This window comes from Trachemys scripta, chromosome 1 (assembly GCF_013100865.1).
Source record: "Trachemys scripta elegans isolate TJP31775 chromosome 1, CAS_Tse_1.0, whole genome shotgun sequence".
Classification (NCBI taxonomy): Eukaryota; Metazoa; Chordata; order Testudines; family Emydidae; genus Trachemys; species Trachemys scripta.
In genome coordinates this window covers 149,995,370-150,005,471 of record NC_048298.1, presented here as the reverse complement: position 1 = coordinate 150,005,471, position 10,102 = coordinate 149,995,370, and positions in this window count along the sequence as shown.

The following is a 10,102-nucleotide window of genomic DNA, read 5'->3' as shown; positions in this document are numbered from 1 at the left end:
ATCACATCCACCTACTGCCCCTTTAAATCAACCCCCAAAACATCTTGCATCCCTTGGCCCTTTCCTTTAATAAAGGCAGAATCCATGTGTAAAAGTCTAACGGAGCTGCAGGGAACCATCCCTAAAGCCAGATCTCCCCTCAGTCCCGTGTCGCGTGGCAGGGAAAAAAGTTCCTCTGGTCCCCTCTACTCCTTAGCAAGTGCCTGCTCCTTTTCCGGCCACCCAGCTCCCAGCACAGCGCACAAGTCACAGCACTCCTTCCCCGGAGACACACACACCTGGGTAATGGCGCCAATGAAAATAAAGGGCCCAGCCCCAGCAGGGCAGGTGTCCCGCGGTAGCACCCAGCCCCCTGCATAGGATGGGACAGGAGCCAGCGCACACTGCAATCGCCTCAGTGCAGTCGAGGGGCCACGTTAAGAGTTTGGTCCCCATGTTCCCCTCCCCCGTTAAAGAGCAGAAGAAAAGCTGCGGGGTATCTAATCCGTGCCCCAGCTGAAGGGCTGTACCCGGGGGAGCCCCTGAGTGGGGCGGGTCCCTCCCTAGAGCTGGTGGTGTCCATGGCAGAATCCAGTGGCTTCCCCAGGAATTGAAATTGGGGGGCGGGGGTGTTCGAATTTACTGGGGGGGGGGTATCAGGGCCGATGAGGGGTGAGACTGTGAGGGTGAAGGTGGGCTGTATGGCACCATAGTAAAAACTGAAAAATGTTTCATGACCATTTTATTAGATTTAACTCATCTTTTAAAATCATCACACAAATTAAAGTTGGCTACTCAAGCCTTCTATAAAGCACTACATCTACATCCTTCTTGGTTTCTTGTTATAATTTTGCACAACTCTGTTAATGAACTTCTTGAATGCAATGCATTCATCTTTGGTGGCTTCTCATGTGTCCAGTACTTCCATTCCTTCAATTGATATGCTCATTAGTTCATTCACATGATCAAGCAGAAGGCGACTTCTTTCAGAACACAAAATTCTGTTCAATGATGAAAAAGAACGCTCAGCTGTAGCTGTTGTGACTGGGAGTTGCAAGAGATGAATTCCTACTTCTTTCATCCCAGGAAACAGAACACAAAGATTGGGTCGAGCCACAGTGATGATAAAAAATGAAGTTGAAGTCAAATCTTCATTCATTTGTCGTATGATATTCCACTCTGTGTTCAAATTCTCTATTCTGTCCTGAGCACATGGCGGCCTCATTGCTGGTAGTGCCTCACTCCACTCAACTGTTGGTGTTTTATAGGACAGGGATCTGTAAAAGCTACATAGAGGTTGAGTAGAATCTAGAAGTCGCTGTTGTAGATTTTAAAGAATCAAGTCTGTGTACTTTTTCAGTTGTATTAAACACTTCTTGTCTTATTCACTTAAGGATTCAATATAAATGCTTTCATTAGTCAACTTCTGGACTGAAGTCTTTGCTTCTTCCAGTACTTTTTCAATGGATAGATCTCTGATTGATCCAAATGTAGCTTCTATTGCTGGACAAAGATATACTACTGTTGTAGCAGATGCTGTTTAATGACCCAAGTGGTTTCAACAGTAGACTTATGAGAGAGAGAATGGCAATAGTCTTCTCTGAACATAGTAGCAAAAGTAATCCACCAGCCTCACTACTTAGATCCATCCCATCTTGGTAGATACTTTCCAAAGCCAGTAATAACAGCTGGAGTAATTTTAAGACAACAGCCAAGGATCGCTCATGAGAAAGCCAGTGGGTTTTCCCAGATTAGACTAATTTGAACTTCAATGTATCTTCTATATTTTCCAAGATATTCAGTCTTTTTGGATTTTTGCTGAAAAACGAATATAATGAAGACATTAAATTTATAGCTTTTTTAATGTCTTTTGAATATTCTGCAGCTTGTACTAGTGCTAGTTGGAGTAGATGGCCTCTGCAGTGTGTATAGGAGAGATTAGGGTTACACTTTTCTCTGAGCAAAGCTTGTACTCCACTATGTCTTCCAGAGAAGTTTGCAGATCCATCAAATGCACAAGCAGCCATCTGTTTGGGGTCCAATTGACAAGCATTTAACTCTTCTAAGATGTGGGTTGTCACAGATGCAGCCGATGTGTCTTCTATAACTTGAACATCTAGAAATGCATCTACTGGCCTACCCCTGACATCAAGATAATGTACACAATGACTTAATACTTCATGCCCATTTGCAGTGGTGCATTCATCAGACATGTATGCAAATTTTTTGAATGTGGTGAGAGAGTTCTTCACTTTTTCAACTGTTGAGTCTTTCACTGTTGCCGCATGCTTCTAGCCAGTCAGTTGAGTTTCTTGCAGAAAGACAGTGAGCATTTGCTGGTCCTGTTCGGAACCAGTGTTCAACTTCAGGATGAACAAGTGACAATGCACTTAACATTGGCCTCCAGTTTGTAGTGTGTGATATCTCTTGCTTAAATAGAAAGTAGGATGCCACAGCCATGTTTGTTCGCATGAACTGTGTCTCTCCAGCATTCTTAACAGCCTCATTAAGTACTTCTAAAATTGGCTTTGAAAGTGGGCTTATAAGGCTTTCTGCATGTTGATTCACTCCAGAGGCCTGGTGTTTTGCAGCCTTTTCACGTAGTTTATCAGCATTGCCTTTGCTGATCGGTTTGATGAACCAGGCTCCTCCACTTTTACCAATTATAGCATTGGGAAGCTTTCCTTCTTCGTAAGCTTTTTTGCATGAGGTGCACCAGTAGCCATCTTTTGTAACATCAATAAATGGGAACACTTTGACCGACAAACATCGGGAACTGCCTTTAGGTTTTGGAGACACTGTTTCTTCAGTAGGTAGCTATATTTGTGTTTCGGGCTGGTCGGATGTAAATAAATATACCACTTGAACCTTCAGATGACATGTTGATATATTCTTGATTTGTTCTTCACCTTGATTAGTTTTTGAGGCCTTTGAGTGGAAAAATTATTGTATTGTTTTTTGTCTTTTCACTTTGACCTGCAACATAGAAGAGAGATATGAATAAAGTAAATGTTTTGTTAGGATAATGCAAATTTAACGTAAGGATAATGCAAGTTACACCAAAACACATCATAGGTCTAGATTTCTAAAAAATATAATTAAAAAAAAATGTATTTAATTTAAATTGACTTTTGAAAAGTAAGCCCTCATGGGATAAGAGGGAAGTCCTCTCATGGATCAGTAACTGGTTAAAAGATGGGAAACAACGGGAAGGAATAAATTATCAGTTTTCAGAATGGAGGGAGATTAATAGTGGTATCCCTGAGGGGTCAGTACTGGGACCATTACTGTTCAACATATTCATAAATGATCTGGAAAAATGGGTAAACAGTGAGGTGGCAAAATTTGCAGATGATACAAAACTATTCAAGATAGTTAAGTCCCAGACAGACTGCGAAGAGTTACAAAGGGATCTCATAAAACTGGGTGACTGGGCAACGAAATGGCAGATGAAATTCAATGTTGATAAACACACATTGGAAAACAATCTTAACTATACATACAAAATGATGGAGTCTGAATTAGCTGTTAACATTCAAGAAAGAGATCTTGGAGTCCTTGTGGATAGTTCTCTGAAAACATCCACCCAATGTGCAGCGGCAGTCAAAAAAGGAAACAGAATGTTGGGAATCATTAAGAAAGGAATAGATAAGACAGAAAATATCATATTGCCTCTATGTAAATCCATGGTACGTGCACACCTTGAATACTGTGTGCAGATCTGGTCACCCCATCCCAAAAAAAGATATATTGGAATTGGAAAACGTACAAAGATGAGCAACTAAAATAATTAGGGGTATGAAACAGGAGGAGAGATTTAAATGACTGGGAATTTTCAGCTTAGAAAAGAGACGATTAAGGTGGAATATGATAGAGGTCTATAAAATCTTGACTGGTGTGAAGAAAGTGAATAAGGAAATGTTATTTAATCCTTCACATAACACAAGAACTAGCAGTCATCCAATGAAATTAATAGGCATCAGGTTTTAAAAAAAACAAAAGGAAGTACTTCTTCACACAACATAAGTCAACCTGTGGAACTCTTTGCCAGGGGATGCTGTGAAGACCAAAACTATGACAGGATTTAAAAAAGAACTAGATAAATTCCTGGAGAACTGTGACTATTAGCCAGGATGGGGAGGGATGCAACACCATGCTCTGAGTGTCCCTAGCATGTTTGCCAGAAGCTGGGAATGGGCAACGGGATGGATCACTTGATGATTCCCTGTTCTGTTCATTCCCTCTGAAGCACCTGGCCTTGACCACTGTCAGAAGACAGGATACTGGGCTATATGGACCATTGGTCTGACCCAGTATGACCATCCTTATGTAAAAATTAATTATAATAATAAAAATGTTTAGTACAGAAACTCCCCAATATAATGGCCTCTCAAGATAGCAACGATGTGAGATAACAACCTTGGCAAATAATGCATTTTAAAAATCTTGGCCTGCTAGGAAACATATTTATATAAGTTTCCATTCCCAGTCACAAATCTAGCATTCTGGAGCAAAGTCACTAAAATATAGTCCAACAAACAAATGTTTATTTAACATGCCCCTCACTTTTCCCTCCACTGCACCCCACTCACCGGTGTTGTCCTTGGTCAGTGGAGACTCAGAGTTCAGAGGTGCTTTCACGTGAGTACACCTCCCAGGTGGGGGGCAAGAAGGCACCTTGCTCGTTCCTCCAGCTGCTCACTGTTCGCTCTAGCCACTGCTGTTCATTGTGCCACTGTTCACTCCATTGCTCTGTTGCCAATGGCCCTGCACCGTCACCTTCTGCTGCCACCTGCCACTGTGACCTCTGCAAGTTGGTCTCTTGAGGTTCCACCCAGCTCTCAGTGATTTCAGATGAGCTCTCTGGGGGAATGGGGGGTGGGACCTCGCTGCTAGTGCAGTCTGGGTCGTCTCTTCCACAGAAACACTGTCCCCACAGCAGGACTAAGCACTTAGACCTGATTATCAGTGATTTCAGCTGCAGTGGTCCTTAACAGAACAAAAGACTATCTATGGAGCCTAATCAGCTCTGGCTTTAAACAGTGGAGAGGGCAGGGCTGGCGCTTCCATTTAGGTGACCTAGGCGGTCGCCTAGGGCACCAGGATTTGGGGGGCGGCTATTTTGCGGCAGGGGGTCCTTCCGTGCTCCAGGACCCGCCGCCTAAGTGCCCCAAAGACCAGAAGCGCGGAAGGACCCCCCGCTACAAAATTGCCTCTGAAGACCGGGAGCGTGGAAGGACCCTCCGCCTAGGGCGCCAAAAACCCCGGCGCCGCTCCTGGAAGAGGGACAGGTCCCCACCCTCTCTCTTGATGCCCTCAATCAGCACAGGCTAAGTACAGTTCTACTGCCCTTTACTCATACAATAAGAACAACAACATTTCACACACACACACACTCAAGTGATTTGTAACCCAACCCCAACCAAAATCTATCACTTGGGCAACACAGCTCTGTTTGCTGGATGCCTAGGTAGATTAGGTGGGAATGTAAATACAGTCTGGTCCTGAAGCCTTTCCCCCCAGCCCATCACCAGCTTTCAGGGAGAGCTCATTTAGACTTTGCTTACAAATCATCATTTGAAATTATTAGGTTGGCTAACATCACCGAAATGAATGCACTGACATTGTCATAAAAAACAACAGCTGTATAAGGAAGCTAGTCTATGTTCATACTTTTCAAATCTATTATACTTTTTCAGATACATGTATTTTATCATACACTGTATGTGCTTTTAAAGTGTGTATTAATGTTTCAATTTCAATTCAAATTCCAAACAGTCACTAAATTGGCATGTAACTGGTTCACAAAACTTGGGGTGGGGTTGGGAAAATTCAGGGGGGGATGCAGGGAAATCACTGGCAGAAACTCTCCCCGCCCAAGAATGACTGTGTGTTGGAACTGGGGTGTGTGTGACTAGAGGGGCTCTGTCTAGCCGGGTATTTATTCACCTCTGAGCCTGGGCACTGAAGGGGTCCCAGGTTCCTCCCCCGCGCGCCTCAGGCAGGAGCAGCAGCGAGGCGAGGCGAACACACCTGGGCGCAGGGCGGCTCTGGCCAGAGCGGGCAGAGTGAAGAAGGGGCGGGGCATTTGAAGCAGCCGGGGGCGGGGCCCGGTGCCGTAACAAGATGGCAACGCCCCTTATCCCCGGTCCCCGGCACCACCCCTGTGAGCCCCGGGGGCCGCTGGCTTGTGCCGAGGAGCTTCTGAAACAGCCCCGCCCCCCTCGCCCAGGCTGCAGGAGAGTCACAGGCGGGGCCACCGCGGCGCTGGGGTTTCCGCGGGCCCCGCAGGGAGACCGGCTCCCTCCGCCCCTGCTGCTGCTGCCGCGCCTGGCGGGGACACGGAGAGACCGTCTGCAGCAGCGCCGGGACCATTGCTCTGTCTGGAAACCAACCTGGGGCCTTTTCCTGCTGCTTCCCTGTACTGGCCGCTGCCGCCACTCTCCAGCTCGTACCTCCCCCCTCCCCATACACACAGACACACACACACGCTGCTGGCAGAGGATGTGACCAGTCACTGGCGTTGCAGGTCGCCCCCATTGCCCTGCCCTGGTTAGAGCTACTGAGCAGGGAGCTGGAACAATGTGTACAGTGTGGGTGCTGAGAGCCATTGAATCAAACTGTAAACCCTGCGTATGATGGGAACCACTTCAAACCTGGGGTGTGCTGCACCCCGAGTTCCAGCACCTCTGCTACTGAAGGTTTATGGTCCTGTTTCAGCTTTTGACATAGTCTGTTTTCTGCCACAGACTGGAAGCTCCCTTCCATTCTATGCGTCCGATGAAGTGTGCTATAACCCACGAAAGCTTATGCTCTAATAAATGTGTTAGTCTCTAAGGTGCCACAAGTACTCCTGTTCTTTTTAGGCTGACTGTTGTGAGTACAGAGAGTGAGAGACAAGGTGGCTGAGGTAAATCCATATTGCCATACGCTAAACATTCAAAAATCTTGGGTTGGGCTCACAAAAATCCTGAGATTATGTAAAAAATACTACATTTGGTGTTTTTATTTGCCTTCTGCTTTTTGAGCCTTTTGCGTGCACTGGGGCCACATTTTGAAGCTTTCTCCATAGCCACAAGGGCTAGAAACTTTATTTTTTCTTTAAGAATGAAGGCTGAAATCATCACACATCCACTTGACTCCAGGAGCTGGGGCTTTAAGGAAAATAATCCTTCTCATGAGACTCGTGTCACAATCCTGAGTTGGCAACACTGGTTCTTGGACCAGCTTCTCTTGGTGAAAGAGACAAGCTTTCGAGTTTCATAGGGCTCTTCTTCAGGACTTAAGTACAAATAGTTCACATGCTCAAATGGAAATCATAATTAGACAGACATATTCTCCACACTGTAACACTGAGGTGGCTTGGGGCTCTGTGGGTGTGGGGTGGCTTAGGAGACCCTTGTGGGGAGGTTGAGATGGGTGGGGGTAAGAGGCTTGGGCTGCGTGACCACCTGGGCTTGTCTGCTATGCTGCTGTGTCCGATCTCCCTCTCTGGTGTCTGCCTCACCCTAGTTTGAAAAGGAAGCCGGAGGAGGCCCGGATGGTGGGCAGGGCAACAGGAAGAGGCTGTTCTCCAAAGAGTGTGAGTCGACATGTGTCTGTCTATGTCTGGGTCAGTAAGGACCCCCACCATAGGCTCTCTGAGAGCTGCATTTGTGGCATACCAGGGCACCCTTCACTCCTCTGCGGATTATAGTCTGTTAAATGAGGCTGTAGCCTTAAATTGAAATAAGCCAGTCAAGGTGACAGGCCCCAGGATCTGTGTGGGAATCTTGTTATATAACTTGTAATACAGCTTGGTGTAACTATGAAGAAGGCAACAGGCTGTACTGCTGCCTAATTAAAGATTCACAATTTAGATGGTGTAGTCCCTGCACCCATAGCATACCACAGGGAATACGATCCCTCAACATGTTCACTTTGGAATCAGGCACCTAATGTTAAGTCCTGGTGACTGATCTAGGATGCTGAAAATCATTTTCAGTTGAAAAATGAGACCCTTTGAACCTGTTCAGAAAGCAATTCAACTACAAATCACGTTCATCACCGTTATAGAAACTGATAGAATCATTGAATATCATGGTTGGAAGGTACCTCAGGAGGTCATCTAGTCAAACCCCCTGCTCAAAGCAGGACCAATCCCCAACTAAATCATCCCAGCCAGGGCTTTGTCAAGCCTGACCTTAAAAACCTCTAAGGAAGGAGATTCCACCACCTCCCTAGGTAACCCATTCCAGTGCTTCACCACCCTCCTAGTGAAAAAGTTTTTCCTAATATCTAACCAAAACCTCCCCCACTGCAACTTGAGACCATTACTCCTTGTTCTGTCATCTGGTACCACCGAGAACAGTCTAGATCCATCCTCTTTGGTACCTCCTTTCATGTAGTTGAAAGCAGCTATCAAATCCCCCCTCGTTCTTCTCTTCTGCAGACCAAACAATCCCAGTTCCCTCAGCCTCTCCTCATAAGTCATGTGCTCCAGCCCCCTAATCATTTTTGTTGCCCTCCACTGGACTCTTTCCAATTTTTCCACATCCTTCTTGTAGTGTGGGGCCCAAAACTGGACACAGTACTCCAGATGAGGCCTCACCAATGTCAAATAGAGGGGAATGATCACATCCCTCGATCTGCTGGCAATGCCCCTACTTATACAGCCCAAAATGCCATTAGCCTTCTTGGCAACAAGGGCATACTGTCGACTCATATCCAGCCTCTCGTCTTCTGTAACATCATCCTCCAGATCATTAATGTAGATATTGAACAAAACCGGCCCCAGGACCGACACTTGGGGCACTCCGCTTGATACCGGCTGCCAACTAGACATGGAGCCATTGATCACTACCCATTGAGCCCCATGATCTAGCCAGCTTTCTATCCACCTTATAGTCCATTCATCCAGCCCATACTTCTTTAACTTGCTGGCAAGAATACTGTGGGAAACCGTATCAAAAACTTTGCTAAAGTCAAGGAATAACACATCCACTGCTTTCCCCTCATCCACAGAGCCAGTTATCTCGTCATAGAAGGCAATTAGGTTAGTCAGGCATGACTTGCCTTTGGTGAATCCATGCTGACTGTTCCTGATCACTTTCCTCTCCTCTAAGTGCTTCAGAATTGATTCCTTGAGGACCTGCTCCATGATTTTTCCAGGGACTGAGGTGAGGCTGACTGGCCTGTAGTTCCCCGGATCCTCCTCTCCTTTTTTAAAGATGGGCACTACATTAGCCTTTTTCCAGTCATCTGGGACCTCCCCGAATTGCGATGAGTTTTCAAAGATAATGGCCAGTGGCTCTGCAATCACATCCGCCAACTCCTTTAGCACCCTCGGATGCAGCGCATCCAGCCCTATGGACTTGTGCTCGTCCAGCTTTTCTAAATAGTTCTGAACCACTTCTTTCTCCACAGAGGGCTGGTCACCTCCTCCCCATGCTGTGCTGCCCAGTGCAGTAGTCTGGGAGCTGACCTTGTTTGTGAAGACAGAGGCAAAAAAAGCATTGAGTACATTAGTTTTTTCCACATCCTCTTTACTGGGAAGCATAGGAACAGCCACCCTAGATCAGACCCAGGTCCATCTAATCTAGTATCCTGATCCTAGAGTTTGCTCTCAAGCATGGTTCTGGTAGTACTACATGTATTTATTTCAAATGGTTGTTGCTAATATGGTTTTTGTTGATGACCCATTGTTTTTAGGGATGTAAAAGGTTAACGGGTAAGCATTAGGCTTATGGTTAACCAACCTTAACCATTAATCCTGGCTGCGCTGGGCTGGCCAGCCAGAGGGACCCCGACGGGACCCCGGCTGGGCTGGGCTGGCTGGCCATAGCAACCTCCATTAACTAGTTAAACCATATAATTTTAATTGTTTAACTGGTTAACTTTTTTAACTGATATTTACATCTCTAATTGTTATCTACCTATATAGTCCCATCCACATGGCATCTGCATGCCATTCTTACCACAATTCTATCATATTTAGCTTGCACAGACTTCTAGACATGAGTTTGTTTGAAGAATTTAGTGCATGTGCTAAGTCTGCTGCATAGCTGGAACAAGGGAGCTCTTTTAGTCATACCATGTTTTCTGTTTCCCCAGTAAGTTGTATGATGTTTGGGTTTGGAGATGA